This window comes from Coptis chinensis, chromosome 5 (genome assembly GCF_015680905.1).
Source record: "Coptis chinensis isolate HL-2020 chromosome 5, ASM1568090v1, whole genome shotgun sequence".
In the NCBI taxonomy this organism is placed as follows: Eukaryota; Viridiplantae; Streptophyta; class Magnoliopsida; order Ranunculales; family Ranunculaceae; genus Coptis; species Coptis chinensis.
The window spans coordinates 74107998-74127811 of NC_141460.1; the positions used below are offsets into that span (position 1 = coordinate 74107998).

The 19814-nt window shown below is 37.3% G+C and overlaps 1 pseudogene; it reads right to left on the minus strand.

Moving 5' to 3' along the window:
- Positions 1-516: 516 nt before the first annotated feature.
- On the minus strand, positions 517-18312 carry LOC147498842 (beta-ureidopropionase-like; annotated as a pseudogene).
- Between the last annotated feature and the right edge of the window lie 1502 nt (positions 18313-19814).

Below are 19814 nucleotides of genomic sequence, written 5' to 3' on the forward strand. Positions count from 1 at the left end.
TTAAAACTAACTAGCATCATGCACGTGCGATGCACGTATTAACAATACATCCATAATAATAGAAATCTTAATAATACTGTTCAATACTATTTACTCTCAAAAATGCAAGAGGGAAAAGTCGGGAAATTAATTGAGGTAGGGGACAACAACTCAATAGAAGCGCATCTTACATACAAAGATTGTACCATATATCAGAAGTGGTTGCCACAAAGTTGTGGGCCAAACTTGTTGTCCTTCACCTCTTAAAATTCAATTTCCCTTGAATGACGCATCTCATTTGAACCTTATCTACATTGTATACTTTGTAGTTTGTACTCATTCTTAGTGTTGGAGGTGCTTGAGGAGGCTCTCGCAACAAAAGTTTACTTTATGCTAGTACTGGACTCTTTTAAAATCTCTGACGACGCAATGGATGATAGCTTGCGTAACTTCTTTTTTAGTTTCTATAAACAATTGAATGTGTTAGAGATGAAATTATACATGATTAATTTACCGGCATCAAAAGAACTAATCCAATTATGGCAACTGCAGCATAATGTAAAAAGGGCAAAAGATAATCTCAATGGGCCACATTGGTTCACTGAGTTCGCCAACAGTAGCAAAAGGGTTGATGACAATCTCAACACCATTCAAATCGAAGGCTAGCCAGTTCAAAGGATGATGCCTTCCATATCATATGTTAACAACTATCTTCCCATATGCAGTATCAAACACATGGTATGTGATTATGTTGCACATACCATTCAGAAAATGTTCAAACAACATCAGTAGTTGATCCCAACAATTAAAACCAATAAACAATAGTGTTAGCACATATTTACCTTGTGGTGTTTGCCTAATATATTACCATAATTTCTAATTATTATATTATAACAACAGTATTCCAGAGAGTTTTTCCATGGTTCACATCCCTCTCGAGAGTTGTACTCACTATGACCATATTATATTTTCATGCTAGGTCTTAAAGAAATTGGACCGATTCCCCATCGACTGGCTTAACAAACTCACACCATCTGTTCTCTTTGGTACAAAATGCAAACAACATTGTCCATGCCTCTTGGGATCAAAATATAAACACATTTTGAAATATTAATATTAGATGAAAATACATCTATGTATGATATTTGTGGATGTCACAATTATGTAAAATTATTCATGTACATAGTTTGTCTTCGTTAATGACTCACTTGTAAGCATACTACATTGACTCTTGAAGTGCTTGCAGCATCTATAAGAGGTTTCACTTTCTCGAAGATGACTCTATTTTGGTTTGAAAAGGGTGTAGTGGTGGGAAGAGCAATAGAGTTCTGAATGAGACCTACTCGAACTATTCAAGGCTCTCATAAAACTTCTTTTTCAGCATAGAAACAGAAAGCCTACAAAAATCAAGAGAAGAGTCACTATATTACGACAAAACCTGATAAGCACCCAAAAGTGTATTATGAAACATATAAACCTGATAAGCACCCATTGAGACATATAAATTTGGTTAATTATGTGTTTAATAATCATGAAATAAATATGTTTTCATACTTTTGCAGGTATTTGCAGTAAACATGGAAATATTGGTTAAACCTGCAATAAAGCACGAGGAACGGCGTATATATGAATTCTCCCAAATCCGCACAGAAGCATCAAACTTCCAAAGCTCCTACCTCTCGAACCAGTACTCCGAATGCGACAAGAGAGCTTCTCAGACAATCAGGGCGATGAACTCTACGCATAGGCGGGAAGTTGTAAAACTGCCCAAAATACCGAACTGCCAATGGACTGCACATGGGCCCACTATGCGGGGCTACAAGATTGGATGAGTCATCAATCATGGAGCATGTCAAGACAAAAATAACGAATTATTGGTGCAAAGTTGACACCTTGCATGTAATAAATTAGATTAGGTGTTAATAGTGAAAAAAAGGCAAGGTGTCACTTTGTTTTAATGTGGTGGATAAAAATGAATTAATGTGGTTTGATGATTCACGTGGGAGGAAATGAGATTTCTCTCAAATGGAGAAAAAATAAGACAAGGGTGGGGGACACTCCATTTACTCCCTTGACTTATTTTCCTCACATGACATTATTTTAGTTCCTTAGTGAAAAAAATCATAAGTTAGTTTTTAGTTTTTGTAAGAAGCTTGTAATAGTTTTAATGGAGGAAACACTTGTTTTCTTCTAGAAAATAAATATATCAGTGAGTTTGATTGTTTATCTTCTTCCTTTCTCTCTCTCTCTCTTTTGTGTTTTTTTTTTTTAGTTTATAAATCCTTGTCCCAAGGATCATGAGCTAACTTCCCTTTTGGGGAGTTAATCCAACTCATGTGAGGGTAAATCAATTTTTGTTGGTTTGGTAGGTTGTCAGGAAGAACAACTAGCTCTACACCCTATCCCAAAATGATAGTTGGTGTAGTGTCTAGTTAGGAATCAAAGCAATGAGCTTAGAGATAAGTCATTGCTTAGTTTGATTTGCTAGCATGTGTGAGCTCTTAAGTGAGCCATACATGCTAGGGATCAAATCTTTTCTTCCATTAGGGGCTTGTCTATGAGTCTAGGAAGGATCAAATAACCTTTTTCAAATCAACATCTAATGATAGTTTCACATGAGGAGGATTAACTCTCCACCTTTTCTTTCAAATCTCTATTTTGGTATTAAGTGCATGTTTTCAAACTTTAATGTCTTTCTTAATGTTTGTGTAGGAAGGAAATCCTAGCTTTAATATTATAACCTTACTCCTTAGTTCCCTTAATTGTAACATCCAATTTGTAGTTGTTCTAAACTTTAGGTTAGTTCGAATCCTTATTCAAACTCTACGAAACGAAGATCGTGAGTAAGGAACCTTGAGTGCTTTTGCATCAATTTAGAGAGTTCAAACCTCTAAGTAGTGTTAAACAAGCATATATTAAATGGCGCCGCTGCTGTTCTAAAGCCATAGAACTTGTGCTACAGATCATAAGTTGCATCAAGGGGGAACCCCCATTCTCTTCTTTCCTTTCCTTTTCGTTCGTTTACGTTTTATTTTTATTTTTTTTCGTTCAAATTCGTATTTTTACCTCGCAATAGACCTGTTCGCTCACAAATTTTTTGTTCCACTTCCAGGTACCAAAAGTTAGGACTGGGAAACATCACTGCAGGCGATTATAAGAGTGCTGTAAAAAGTTGAAATCATTCTGAATTAACTGACACGCGTGCACCTGTGTCGAGTCGCGCGCGCAGGCCTAAATATCTGGCCCTGTACCTGAAAAATTCAATAATCCTTTGGGATTAATCGCGTCGACGAATTAAAACGTTTGTTTCAGTTCAAGGGCGAAAAAGCGGGAAGCTACAGGTTCCAAATTTTCAGTATTATTGTAATTTTTTTTTATGTTTTTTCTGCATGTATGCCATGTATATAGTATTAGGAAAAATTTATGGATTATTATTTACGTATTAGCCTAGAATTATGCATGAATCATGTGAATATGCATGTGAATATATATATGCGGTTAACTGGTCATGAATTACATATTAATGTATATATACATACAAATGGAACTGTTTTGCATGGTTATCTATATATATATCTATATCTAAGTCACATGTTTAGCATATATATTACCGAATGAGTGATTATTTGCATGTTAGCATCTATAACTTAGGAGTTATACATAGTAATTAGGATGTGTTTTGGTATTTTGGCCATAACTTTGGCTACGGTTCTCTGAATCACGCGTGTGAGCTCAATTCGAAAAGATCTCGACGGCGCGCACGCTGTCTCCACCGAGCTTTTGCTCGGTGGACGAGTTTTTTGCTCGGTGGAGGTCATTTTTGAGGTCAAAATCAACTGTTTTCCCCTCCAAAATCATCATTTTAGAAAATGGTGTTGTTTAATAAGTCGATTTTGTCAAGAAAGAGGAGAACATTCCAACGAGGGTTAAAATCTGAGTTGGGTAAGTTGTTTCTAAACCCTACGGGGTAAAGCTGCTCTCTATATGACATTCGCAATCTCAATGAGTATTGTCGAAATCGAATTATTATGCAATACAATAGTCGTATTTTAGTTTATGTATAATACCTTGCATGTTTAGTTTTGTCGTATTTATCTGCATATGTATACTATCTATGCATGCTAATGTATTTCGATACGTATGAGTGATTCAAATTTGCCTGTTACTGTTGATATACGTTTACGTAATATCGATTTACAAATTAGCGTACATATCCATTATTAATCGATGTATATTTTGCATGCGTATGGAAGTATTTATTGATGACACAAGCTTGCCTATTCGGTATAGCTATATCATTATGAGTAGAGTATCTTCACATGCTACTGCACCTAGTATTGTCTGAGTAGATCGTATTTGCATGTTTGTAGTTTAACCCTTGCATAAATCTTAAAAAAAAATAATAATAATAAATTAAAATTAATACCGCTTTGCATAAAATTTAATTCCATACATCTTAATCATATTCCAATGGTGTCTAGGAAACTTGAAAGATTGAGGTTACTTAATTAGAACCGTGCTTGCACGGAAAGCCTCCCTCATATCTCTCTTGTGACCTGGCTGTTGGTTTATGCACACGTATTCCTAGCTTCACTGCTACGTTAGCAGCAGCTTAGGCATATGTTGTTAAACTATAATGCTTAAGATAATAATAAAATTCGAGTCCTACTAAAATTCTTTCTGTGAGTTAGATCTAATTTTATGCTTGCATGAGATTAAGGTCTGGTTCCACTAAAGATATTGAACATACCTATCGTCGAAAAAAATATGATAAGCAATTGCGTAAGTTCTCACCTAAAAATTGTTCTTCTACTGCTAATTACCTTCATCACAATCCTTCGTCGTCATCAACTTCGTCATTATGGCCGACGATCCTCCTCCACTGCCAGAGAAGCCCCTCTCGGACTTCTATCTTTGCATTACAGGAAGGACCTTCTTCCCGTGATCAAACTTGAGGACATTGTCGGTGATTTTCATTATCCCACCAAAGCGTTTTCGGTTTGTTACCTATATATCATGGTTTGGAGCACGAAAAACCTTACAATCATCTTCGTCGGCTTCAACAAGTGGCAACAACATTTCACCATCCAGATCTCTAAGGAACAACTCTTGCATTTGTTTCCATTCACTTTAGCGGAAAAAGCATCAATCGGCTAGCAGACAAAGACAACCACGATCTATAGACACATGGAATAAACTAGTTCAAGCTTTTATGCTTCAATTTTACACTAAGAAAAAAAACCGAAATGCTCGGAAAATTCAATTCTTTCGTTAAAATCCTCATGAATCCTTTTCTGAAGCATGGAGTCGTTTTCTCGATCTTACGTTAGAATGTCCTCATCACCAACTTTGGACAAAGTCGTCCTTGTTCGTTCATTCTTTAATGGTCTTTTCGATCATCAAAAAGAAACTCTTGATATAATGAACGGCGGTTGCTTCATGGACAAAGGAGCTCTGAAGCTTATACTTTTCTTGAAAAACAAGAAAAAAAAGGTACACCTTTGGGGTAACACCGAAGTCGCCTCTCGGTCATCAAAGGACAATGTTACAAAGGCCACATCTATTTTTGAGGTAAAACCCGATCCCGAAATAAAAATTTGATAGAATCCCTAACTAAAAAGTAGATGCCCTTGCGGTTCAAGTAAACGATCAACTACAAAACCGGTCATGAGCGTTGACACCGCCCCTTGTGTCCTTTGTCTTAGTCCTGACCATCCTGATGCATATTGTCCCTTGTTATATGTTTCCCCTACTCAACAATCGGAGGAGGCATGTGCATTCAACATTCCCAATGCACCGTGGAGACAACATCCGAATTTCGCTTGGCGCCAAAATAACCAACAAATGGGGGCTCCTCCTGGTTTCGAAAATCCACCTGTTCGACCTACCAACAATTTTATTCCATACCGCCAAGGAAATAATCAACAATACCAACAAGGTCAATTTCAAAATAATTCCAATGCTAATTATCAAACCAACCGCAGCCTTGTTCCAGCTAATCCAAATCCCAACTATCATCAACAACTTCTAAGCAATAATCGAGAACTACTACTGTTTTGACAACTGCGCCAACCATTACGGATAGGACAAATGAGAATTTCTTGGCTTACATGAACCAACAAATCTCAAATTTTAACGCGTCTATCCAACAATCACTTCAGCAATTGGCACAAGAAAGAGTCGAAGCGTGTTTCTGCGACAAGCAGTTCCAAACCCTAAACCAACAAACACAGCCTTTGAACTCACCAATGCCCCTGGTCCAAGCACCCCCAACCAAGGTGAGGTGCATGCAATCACTACTTTACGATCTGGAAAAACTGTAGACAATCAAATACGTATGCCAGATGATCAACCAAAGGGAAAAGAGGGTTCCAAGGAATCTATTTCTAATAATGAACCTACGGAAGATTCCCCAAATTCAACAAAGTCAACACCTCCGAATGTAGGAAACATGCATGTAGACCCTTTTGCCAAATTCAGCCCTAAGGCACCGTTTCCTGCACGCTTGGCAAAGAATAAACCTGATGAGAATTTTGCTGAAATTCGAGAGACTTTTCAAAATTTAACAATCAACTTACCTTTTCTTGATGCCTTAAAACTATTACCAAAACATGCAAAATTTCTGAAAGATATGTGCACCACAAAAAGAGAACTAATGTTCCTCAACAAGCGTTCCTCATTTTGAGCGGTTTCCCTCCATCACCGAACACAATGGTATAGTAAAATACAAGGACCCCGGTAGACCGGCGGTTCCATGCACCTTAGGTGACAAATACACGGCTCTTTCGCGACTACTAGACCTAGGAGCTAGTGTGAACTTACTTCCATATTATTTATTTAAACAACTAGGTCTTCATGAGCTCAAACCTACCACCATGACTCTACGGTTAGCGGATCGTTCCATAAAGTATCCAAAAGGAATTGTGGAAAAGCGTCCTTGTAAAAGTCCAAGATTTCTTCTATCCCGTAGACTTTGTTATTTTGGATACGAAGTTGCATGTGATTCCATTCCTATCATCTTAGGACGTCCGTTCCTTTGCCGCTAATGCTCTTATTAACTGTAGAGATGGTTCCATGACCATGTCCTTCAGAAATCTTTCGGTCGAGGTGAATGTGCAGTGTTCAAGTTGATGAAACAACTTCCAGAGCCTGACATTGATGGTGTGGTCAACAGGGTTGACAACATTCCGCAAGAGTATTTCACAAACTCTTTTCCTGAAGATGAAGTGTACCAATTTCTTTCCTTTAGCGAATCTGAGTTTGAGGACGATGATTATATACAAGAAGTAAATTAGTTATTAGAGTCAGTACCATTATTTGACCCTACAACAGTGATGTCAAGTAACTTGGATGATCATCAATCTGTTTACTACATGGATAATGACCTTCCTCAAGAATCTTTAATACCCTCCGCTTCCCCCCTGAATTAAAACCTCTTCCTTCGGAATTAAAATACGTACAACTTGATGCCGATGGTCGTCACCCAGTTATTATTTCTTCACAATTAACCGGACGATCGGGAAGCTCGTTTAATTAATGTCATTCAACAACATCGTTCGCTATTGGATGGTCCCTCGATGACATTAAAGGCATTGAACCTAATGTGTGCACCCATCGTGATACACGGAAGAAACCGCTAAGACATCGCGTGAACCACAGCGTCGCCTAAACCCTACCATGAAAGATGTGGTCCGAGAGGAAGTGTTAAAATTACTAGATGCGGGTATTATTTACCCTATCTCTGATAGTGTTTGGGTGAGTCCTGTACACGTAGTTCCAAAGAAATCTGGCATTACAGTTGTGCGAACCGATAAAGATGAATGCATTTCCGCCAGATCCCGATAAAATGGTGAATATGCATTGACTATCGCAAACTTAATGCCGTCACTCGTAAGGATCACTTTCCACTTCCATTCATCGATCAGATGCTCGAACGTTTAGCCGGTCATGCCTATTACTACTTTCTTGATGGTTATTCCGGTTATTTTCAGATAGTCATAGACCTGCTGATCAAGAAAAGACAACGCGTTCACCTGTCCATTTAGTACATTTGCATATAGGCTAATGCCTTTTCGGCCTTTGCAATGCACCTGGTACTTTCAACGCTGCATGCTTCATATTTTCAGTGATATGGTTGAACGGTTTATGGAAGTATTCATGGACGACTTCTCAATTTATGGAGATTCTTTCGATAGCTGTCTATCAAATCTTGAAAAGGTCTTTACACGTTGTGAAGAGAAAACCTTGTTCTTAATTGGGAAAAATGTCATTTCATGGTTACTAAAGGAATAGTTTTAGGACACATCGTTTCAAAGGGCCGGAATCGAAGTCGACAAAGCTAAGATAGAAAAATTGCTTCACTTCCTATACCAAAACAGTTCGAGACATTGCAAGATTCTTAGGACACGCAGGTTTCTATAGGAGATTTATTCAAGATTTCTCGAAGGTTGTTAGACCTTTAACCAATCTCCTGCTTAAAGATGCCGTTTTTTATTTCAGTTTCAGTTGCAAACAAGCCTTTGAGATATTAAAAACCGCATTAACTACCGCTCCCATAATTCAACCACCTGATTGGTCTAAACCTTTTGAATTAATGTGTGATGTGAGCAACTATGCTATAGGAGCTGTACTAGGGCAACGCCGAGAAGATAAGCCAATTGTCATTTACTATGCGAGTAAAACCCTTAATGAAGCTCAACGTAACTATACCACCACTGAGAAAGAGTTTCTCGCCGTTGTATATGCGTTAGATAAGTTTCGTCCTTACCTAGTGGGTTCTCCAACTATTGTCTACACCGACCATACGGCACTTCGCCGTTATCTATTAGCGAAAAAGATGCAAAACAAAGGTTGATCCGATGGATTCTCCTTTTGCAAGAGTTTTACTCGAAATTAGAGATAAAAAGGTAGCGAAAATGTGGTTGCAGACCATTTATCAAGATTTGTCGATTGATGTTGATATCGATCTTGAACCTATCGTGATTCCTTTTCGGATGAACACTTGTACTCTATTTTTTCGTCCCCCTTGGCGCCGACATAGTAAATTACTTAGTTACCGAGGAAGTCCCTTTATTTTGGTCTCGTAATGACCGGAAAAAGTTCTTATCCACTGTGAAATTCTATTTCTGAGATGATCCCTACCTCTTCAAGTATTGTTCAGACCAACTAATCCGCCGTTGCATTTCGACCGGGGAACACAACGATGTGTTATCCTTTCGCCATGAACAATCTTGTGGTGGTCATTTTAGTGGTAAGAAAACTGCGGCCAAGGTTCTACAATGTGGTTTTATTGGCCAACCTTTGTTTAGAGATGCACATGAGCATTGCAAAGCATGCAATCGCTGCCGCCAGTTAGGTCGCATTACTCAACGTAATATGATGCCCTTAAATCCCATTCTAATTGTGGAAATCTTTGATGTATGGGGCATCGACTTCATGGGTCCATTTCCAAATTCTCATGGCTTCCTATACATACTTGTAGCAGTTGACTATGTGTCAAAATGGATTGAGGCATTGGCATGTAGTGCTAACGATCATAAAGCGGTCGTTTTGTTAAGTAAAAGAAAATATTTTTCTCGATTTGGTGTTCCAAAAGCTATAATTAGTGATGGGGGAAAACATTTCTGCAATAAAATTTTTGAATCATTAGTAAAGAAATATAGAGTCACGCACAAGGTGGCAACTCCGTATCATCCTCAAACCAGTGGTCAAGTAGAAGTCTCTAATCGAGAAATCAAATCCATTTTGGAAAAAACTGTCAATCCATCTAGGAAAGACTGGTCACTACGATTATCTGATGCCTTGTGGGCATACAGAACAGCTTTTAAGACACCTATATGGATGTCTCCGTATCGCCTCATTTTTGAAAAACCTTGTCATCTGCCGGTTGAACTTGAGCACCGTGCTCTATGGGCCATCAAAAGCCTCGATTATAACACTAATGTGGCAGGCGAAAAGAGAAAATTGCAGTTAAATGAGCTTGAGGAAATTTGGAGTGATGCCTATGATCTCTCGAAATCCTATAAAGCCAACATGAAAAGAGTGCATGACAAGCACATATTGAGAAAAGAGTTCAAAGTCGGTCAAAAAGTTTTGATGTACAACTCAAGATTACACATTTTTCCAGGAAAATTAAAAACTCGATGGTCTGGTCCTTTCACTGTCTCTGCTGTCACCCCCTTATGAGGCTATCTCGTGAAAAACGTAAATGATGGTAGCGAATTTCAAGTAAATGGCGGCGCTTTAAACATTATCATGAGTTGCTCTCCGGATGTCGAAGAGACTCTACTTAATGATCCAGTCTATCTGCACTAATAGATTATTTGGTGTACTTCTTTCCATGTATTTAGGCGGGGAAAAGTATGCCATTAGGGTAGCCGGGCCCTCTTATATTTTCTTTTTCTAAAATCCCTAGAGTGTGTGGTTGCAAGCGGAACCTTAGTCCACAAAAACTCTACTTTAACCGAGTATAAATGTCTTCGATAATCGAAAGCAAGCGTGCCTTTCCGGAAAACAATGGGTACCAAAAATTTCAAATCCTTCTTTTTCTTCCCTTTTCTATTCTCTTCCTTGCGAACTCCAACTCATCATTTGGTGTAAATCTCACCCATCTCGAATTGGAAATGGTCGTAGTACTTTTGCTCGAAAGCGACGTGCGAAAAGGATGGGGTGGTGTATGAATTGTCAAACTCCTTTTTGTCCAGGTCTTGATCTTCTATCCGAGATGAGCCGGTATAAGGTATATTATTGTCTGACACCAGCTCAGCAGGATAAACTTCGTCGTCGTCCCATTATTCCCACAGGTTGGGAATCGTCTTGAGGATCTGACGTTAAAAGACTCACAATCATCTTGAGGATCGTCTTGAGGATCTGACGTTAAAAGACTCACATTCGTCTTGAGGATCTGACGTAAAAAGACTCAACATGTATATACTCGTTTTTTTTAGCACCCAGCATGGTGCCCAAAGAGAGTCGTGATATGCACCATCGGAATTTCCTAGTTCGTACGGGCAATGGATTCCACCAGGCCAACCCCGATTAGTTTTCTATGTGACTGTTTTGGGGCGGTTTGAGGCTATACCATATGTACTAAGGGTAATATTATTATTAGACCATTGCACATTGGTCAAGGATGGTACCGTCCTGAACCCTAGGCCCCCAAAACATAAAGGATAAGCCACGGATCGATTGGATTGGGTTCACCCAGAGCCGACATGAAAGTTGCCTGAGTTAAGCTGTTGTGATGTGTTGTTTTATTTGGATTTCCGGTGTTGTTAACACATTCTTCTCGACTTGTACATTTGTATATAAAAGTGTAAATAAATAAAAACAAAAAAAAAAAAAATGTTTGAATGTGATTTTTTTTCATATTCTAGTGGATGGAATTTTTAATGCTGATCGTTTCGATATCTCATCCGTTCAATTTGGAGTTGAAACGAATCGAATTTCCACGTTTGAAATTTCAGAACATTTCGGAACATAAGGGGAATTTCTGTAATTCATTTGTGCTTGGGCCAAAATTTTGACCCGACCTAAAAATCAAAAATCCGGGTACAAAGCCCAACGGCCTGATCCAAATGGTCAGATGCCCAACGGTCAGAAATCTACTTATAAATACAACTCTCCTTTCCACTTTCACTCATTCTCTTCTCTCACTCTTCACAAATTCTTCTTCACAAATTTTTAATTCCTTGAACATAATGAATCAAATAGACCGATGGGAAAAGGAGCAACGCGAATGGGCTATCACATTAATCGTGATAACAGTGTTTATCATTATTCTCTTGTCACTCATGCATAATATGATCCAGAACATCTAGATCTATGTAACCGTTTTTCTTTTTTCTGATTTTCATTTTGTATATTAGTATGGTGTGTTAAATAATTCTCACACATTTGTACGGGTTACTTATTAAATGGAGAAGTTCCGTATTAAATATTTGTGTATATTAGTTGTCTTTTCCTCTCTAAAAAAAAATAAAAAATAAATATAAATAAAAAATAATAATAATAATAATACATAATAATAATAAATAATAATAATAAGTAAGTAAATAAATAAACAAACCATAACAAAGATAGGCCATCCAAAACTCACCAAAATAATTAATGGATACACATGGTGTTCAGAGAAAATCGCGCACGCTACAAGGTATACATAACACTTGTTACACATGCAGCTCGATTATTCTATCCATATTCTATTACCGAGTTATGATCATCATTTCTGAAATTACGTGTAAGTCTAACTATCCTGTGAAACTTTCCTCCGTATTTTCTAACATTAAACCATCTCATTAATTGTATTTAGATATCTGACATGACAAAGACTTAATGTGGATCCCCTATGATGTTGTTCATAATCACATGGGTCATTAACTACACTTGGACTCCAGATTGGTCTAGCCTCATAGATTGGCTATAAATCTTTTCTTTTTCAGCCATTCTTATTCATACAATTTTCACTATCCTTCCCTCAAGAATGGCTCAACCAAGAAAAAATAACGGCAGAGAAAGACTACTACGAAAACTTTCGAAGAGGGCGGTTTTCTCCTTATTTTGACACCGAAATCATACGTCGCGGATGGGCCCTTCTATATCATTCAAAGAATTTGGTTATTCCCAGAATTGGTTTTGATGTTCTACCAATTTAGCGGATATGAAGATGGAAAATTCTACTTCAATGCCTATGGATAACGATTGGAATTGAATAAAGAAATTATCTCCGACATACTTCAAATCCCAATAAAAACCCAGGAGTCCCTTGTTCAAGAGTCATCATTCGATTCAAGAAAACTTTCATGCGAGCTACAGTATCTCATGGCGGCGTCGAAAATACACATCACATGGTTCTTCAACGCTCTTTGAAACAAGAATCACGGTGTTGTGCTCCACTGGTTGGGACATAATGTGGTAGGTACATTACACCAATCAGAAGTCACAAAGCCTCAACTTCACCTACTTTGGATTTTGCAAACTCAAAGAGATGACTTTTGTCTGATCCAACACCTCTGGAACGTAATCACCAAGAAAACAAAAAGGTCAGCACCTCTACCCACTTTGGTAACACAGATTATGATGTGTTGGGGTTATCCAATAATTTCTCCAGAGACACCCCTTCAAAGAGCATATATAAAGGTACTTCAAACAGACTACTCCGTTGGTTTTTGGACCCCTGATACTCTGATAGATGAGCAGAACACCCCAAGCTCAAATTCTGACCATTTATTTGATGATAATGCCATGCTGAATATTATTAATCCCATGGAAGGCATTAAACTTCTTCATCAGTGTTTGAGGGAACTACACGCTCGTCATAATATCATCATCACAACTCTTCAGGATTTCCAAGATCGTCAAGCAACGCATGATGTTGAACAGGAGGAGATCTTGGAAAATCATTCTCAATCCTTGCAAAATCACGCTCTCCTAATGGAAAATCAAACGGTACTCTCTGCCAGCCAAGGGGACATTCAGATGCAGCTCGGCCAACAAATAGTAGACCTAAACAGTTTGGTGCAAAATATACATCTCCAAGATCAATATAAGAATCCATGATATTACTAAGTCAATAAGTATATAATCATCTATGTTATTACGTTTTTCCGTCTTACTATGTATTTTGTCTTATCTTTTTGTCTTCTTTTGTATGCAATGCTTAATAGGATTGTCATCATTTCCATTGTGACTAATATAATTTTAACATGTGCTACAGGAGGGTCTATTTTCTTACATATTCATTTTTCCATCCAGTTGCCGGTATCGTTACCCATTTCTTTACTTCATCCACCATGGCATCTTCATCAAACATTGCATCTTCATCATCCATGGTACCTCCCAAACTCATTCCCTCGAAAGCAATCCTTTCGATCTATTATGGATTCCAATGCCTATGGCCATCTCTTCCATAATTACATCACAAACATTGGGTGGTCTTCCCTAATTCTTCAACCCGACCAAACTTATTCTCCGAAGTTTGGCTGCATACTTTTATGCTAATATGAAAGACACACCAGCATTCAACCATGCATGGTTTCTACTTAGACGGGTTCACAATCCGAAGTTGGTGACACACCTCATATCTTTTTCGAACAACAACTTGCCCTATCTTTGGACCTTCCATACCACGAACCTGCTGCATCTTGGCAGTACATCTATCATAATTCTTACCGTTCCTTTCAGTGGCAAGCGTTTCGCGACTCTTATGGTGATGGTCTTGAGATCAAACGAGAAGGAGATGGCCATGTGCCATAGCGCAACATCACCATTCCATTAGCAAGCATGACCATGAACATGGGGACTGCAATGTTATTTGTACTCCTAAACATTATGGGAGATTGGCATTTTTCTACTGCCAATGAGGCTGCTTGCGTTGTATTCAGTGCACTAGCTCAGGGTCATGCATTATTTAACATTTTAGGTTGTGTTATCTCCAGCCTGAAACGAGCTCGCACTTTTCAGGATCAATCTATACTTTTAGCAGTCACCGCTTGCCGAATCATGAAGACACATTTCCTACAGTTTGCAGCCACTTTTCATGACTGGGTCAAGGTAGATTCCATGTGCCCAGCAAACAGAATCATTCGCTCATTGAGGTTTCGTCAATAGAAGCGTCCCGCTCGATACCTGAGGCATGTTCGATGTTACCCAAAGGACGAAAAGATGAAGACCAATTTGAGGGAATCCGGAGACAAAGAATGGGCGAAAAATTGGCAGACTATTATCTATTGGTAGCGATGCTAAGAAAATGCATTTCCTTAAAGAGGGGGCCCGGACCTTCCCCTATTTGGATTGTAAACTTGAGTTTGCCATTGTACATATATCTAGCTAAACCTTATGTTTGGTGTGCTATTGTTTTGCATGTTTCGTATGCTATGGTTCATTATTTCGTGTGTTATGTTTAGTGTGCTATTGAACATTTTCTTGTTCTTTTTGAATAATATATTATGATCTCCAACCCTCTGTTCAACAATCTAGCCCTAATTTTGCTCCACGGTTCTCGGTACTTTCTCTCTTTAATTATTGATCCTTCGAGGACTAAGCATCATTCTATTTGGGGTGCTTTAAACTGTAGCAAAATTAGGCATCTTGTAGCCTATATATAGTTTTTATTTTCAGTATTAATAATTGTACTTAGTGACAAAGTCTTGTTTTCTTTTCAATGATGAAAATTGTCTAGAAATCTCACATTAGTATCCGAATTAGGATTTGTTTTAAGAAACTTTAGATAATAACGTATGCAATAGTTTATACATCTTTTCATGAATATTCATGTACTTGAATATCATCGATTGTACATAGCAAGATAAGTTTCGGAACCAACGGTTAGTTACTTAAACTATAAATCCTGTGAGAATCTAACCAAAAACCTTGACATGAGTGATTTGTGTGTGATGACCGGAGGAGTAGTTTTTCGATTAGAGAAATCACGCGTCTACTTACTTGATCACCACCAACCCTAAGAGAATTTAGGCCTTCTTTGGATCGACATAGCTAAAAATTCTTACCTGTTACAAATTTTACCGCTAGTCACCTAATTGAACCGTTCATTAAACCTTTCACTTTCACCAAAAATTCCTTACCCATTTATTAAACCAAATAAAAGAACCTACCTAAGTGATGAGTATGAGAAATAGGATGAAATGTGGAAAGAATAAAGAGAAAGACTTGTCCCAAATAAAAGTCGGGTTACTTGCTTGAGGGAAAGAAAAATATAATCATGTTTTTAAGCCATCTAAAAAAAAAAAAAAAAAGATATAATAATAAATCCATTAGAGGCTTAAGAACAAGGTTATAAAGCTCAGTTAGAAGAAGGAAAGAAAACAAGGATTTCTCTAGTGTAAATATATGAAGTCCCTATTCTCTCATACTTTCGTAGATTTTGATTATCCATTTCCATTTTTTTCTTGTACACTATCCACCTAAGCCCCCACAATACCTAATAAAGACCTCTAGCTCAATTAGGAGTAGGGTGGTGTGATAATAAGTAGTAGACGTGATTGATCGACATCGGCTCCTCTGACTGTCATTGAGATGTGAGGAAACGTGTGCCCACCGCATTAATCGGAGTTAACAAAACCTGAGTAGTAAAATTTTGAGTGGAATTGTGTTTCGACGATACCGTGAGAACCCATTTAGGCAGCTCTCCAAGGGATCCGAAACAACCCCGCTAGTATATTTCAATGAAAAGTTCACCGCATGAATAATCATATGTAGATGTTTTAATTATTGATTACATATTAACTTGAGTTTCAAATAAATCAATCCTCGTTCCCTGCTAAGGAGATGTATGGATATCTGAGATTAATTTAGGAAACGAGTTTACATCATCGAGTCGTTGTAGTATAAATGAAGTTTGTGAGTATTTTTCGGAAAAAACTTTACGAGGCTATAACTTCGTCCACTAGGGAATTCCTAGTGGTTTAAGGCCTTGTTGCATATGGTCAATGCAACCGCACTCTGCGAAACGAGAATTAGTTTAGGACTACACATTCTTGGCCACTTATCTATTTTAATGTCTTTTCTTTGCTTGAGGACAAGCAAAGTGCTGTTTTGGGGTAGTGTGATAAGCACCCAAAAGTGTATTATGAAACCCCATTGAGACATATAAATTTGGTTAATTATGTGTTTAATAATCATGAAATAAATATGTTTTCATACTTTTGCAGGTATTAATTTGCAGTAAACATGGAAATATTGGTTAAACCTGCAATAAAGCACGAGGAGCGGCGTATATATGAATTCTCCCAAATCCGCACAGAAACATCAAACTTCCAAAGCTCCTACCTCTCGAACCAGGACTCCGAATGCGACAAGAGAGCTGCTCAGACAATCAGGGCGATGAACTCTACGCATAGGCGGGAAGTTGTAAAACTACCCAAAATACCGGACCGCCACTGGACTGCACATGGGCCCACTATGCGGGGCTACAAGATTGGATGAGTCATCAATCATGGAGCATGTCAAGACAAAAATAACGAATTATTGATGCAAAGTTGACACCTTGCATGTAATAAATTAGATTAGGTGTTAATAGTGAAAAAAAGGCAAGGTGTCACTTTGTTTTAATGTGGTGGATAAAAATGAATTAATGTGGTTGGATGATTCAAGTGGGAGGAAATGAGATTTCTCTTAAATGGAGAAGAAATTAGACAAGGGTGGGGAACACTCCATTTACTCCCTTGACTTATTTTCCTCACATGACATTATTTTAGTTCCTTAGTGAAAAAAATCATAAGTTAGTTTTTAGTTTTTGTAAGAAGCTTGTAATAGTTTTAATGGAGGAAACACTTGTTTTCTTCTAGAAAATAAATATATCAGTGAGTTTGATTGTTTATCTTCTTCCTTTCTCTCTCTCTCTTTTTTTTTTTTTTTTTAGTTTATAAATCCTTGTCCCAAGGATCATGAGCTAACTTCCCTTTTGGGGAGTTAATCCAACTCATGTGAGGGTAAATCAATTTTTGTTGGTTTGGTAGGTTGTCAGGAAGAACAACTAGCTCTACACCCTATCCTAAAATGATAGTTGGTGTAGTGTCTAGTTAGGAATCAAAGCAATGAGCTTAGAGATAAGTCATTGCTTAGTTCTACTACTGCTAGCATGTGTGAGCTCTTAAGTGAGCCATACATGCTAGGGATCAAATCTTTTTTCTTCCATTAGGGGCTTGTCTATGAGTCTAGGAAGGATCAAATAACCTTTTTCAAATCAACATCTAATGATAGTTTCACATGAGGAGGATTAACTCTCCACCTTTTCTTTCAAATCTCTATTTTGGTATTAAGTGCATGTTTTCAAACTTTAATGTCTTTCTTAATGTTTGTGTAGGAAGGAAATCCTAGCTTTAATATTATAACCTTACTCCTTAGTTCCCTTAATTGTAGCATCCAATTTGTAGTTGTTCTAAACTTTAGGTTAGTTCGAATCCTTATTCAAACTCTACGAAACGAAGATCGTGAGTAAGGAACCTTGAGTGCTTTTGCATCAATTTAGAGAGTTCAAACCTCTAAGTAGTGTTAAACAAGCATATATCAAAACCCACGGTGAAAGTTACACCTGTGTATGTGCGTGAGTTTAGGAACTACAACAATGTTTCCAATAACCTGATCATGCATATCTTACCATATACTTTGACATATATGACGACACAAATCTATCAGTGCCTTAGTTGGCTTTTTGGCAGAGCTAGTTTATACAACTCATGAAAGGATTCTGGGATCATATTTTACCTGCATGTCGAAGTAATATTTTGAAGATAGATCAATTGCAGAATCAGGGAGACCAGATGATTCAAGTGGTTTTCCACCGTTTAGTCCTGTGAGCATGCATTTCAATTCCATCAAAATAATTAATTCTTGCAAAATAATTAACTAAAGATTAGAGTGTGTATTCTCCAGTCCCCAGTCCCCACCCAAACAAATCAGTAATAGTATACTCAATTTGGAAAGAGAAAATTGAAATTACAAAATTGCTATCCTCAAATTGTATGAACACAATGAACAATATTCAGACACAGATGCAAAAAACACATACCCAGATCCCATATTTTCCTAATATAGTAATATATACTTTCAACATGAACAGAACATTTGCTATTTATTCTTTTACATTCTCATGTGCGAATAATAGCAATCGTTTGGATAACAATCACATAGAAGAAATAAATATATATAGAGAGAGAAAGTGGCAAGAAATTCAAATCTTTAAGAATAGTGTTTGCCTTCTCACACTACCAGATATGAGTCATCATGTACACTATGAATATGAATAAGGTCAGGAAAAATGAGACAGGAAAAATGAGAACAACTCCACATAGAAATTAAATCTATAGGTAAATTTCATATCAGTGTCTAGAGAAGTAGCAACTCCTCAATGACATACAGAATCTCACAACACATAATAATGCACTGACAATCAGGATTTTTAACCCCCGCTTAGTTTGGAAATCATACCCCAAGACTTTGGAGCTAACCTCCAAAGGCCTGATTTCTTCAAGATGTGAATATTAAAAATTATGCCATAAGTATAACTTACATCAGTAAATCTCGGGAGCAGACATGATTTGCCAAACACCAGAATATCCAATGAGCAAAAGCTTGAATAGATAATCACTACAAAACAGCGCCACAAAATTTGTTTTAGCTATATATATTTTAGATTCAAGATTGAAGAAATTATATAGTATTCCTTTACGTGTGAATAGTACCGGTCGGAGACCGAAGACAGGGCGAATAATGAGAAATTGCAAACACGAAGCGAGAAATATTTGAGAAATCTACAGAGAACCTTTAGATAGTGAAAAGATAAGCATTTAAGTTTGATAGATTCTCAGTCTTTGAGTAATTTCATACTTCTCCATATTCAAAGAACACTGCCATTGTTGAAATATGCCAAACAATTATTTACCACAAACAAAAAGGGTATGCCATAAATCAAAATTTTCCAGTAGTGTACATGCACTGTAGTTGTCAAATCTAAATGAAAAAAAGAATACTAAGATACCCTCGTAACCCTCGTTAGTGCTTTCACTCTTCTCTACACTTGTATCCACTCACAAATTAAAGAGTTGCTCACAACAAACTCAGGTTATTTTATCGACTATAGTTTCATAAAATTACATAAAGTCATTTTAACTTTTATTTCCTAGAAAATTAACTAAAATTGAAATAATTTATTGTAAACAATTTATTCAACGAATGATAAAATGACAAAGACAACAATGAGAAATTTTCTAACGATAGAAGAAAAAAAAATCCTTTTAGTTGTAAATTTAACATGAAAGAGATAAAGCAAACAAAACATACTTGCTCAAACTTTAATTACATATTCAAAACACAGAGAT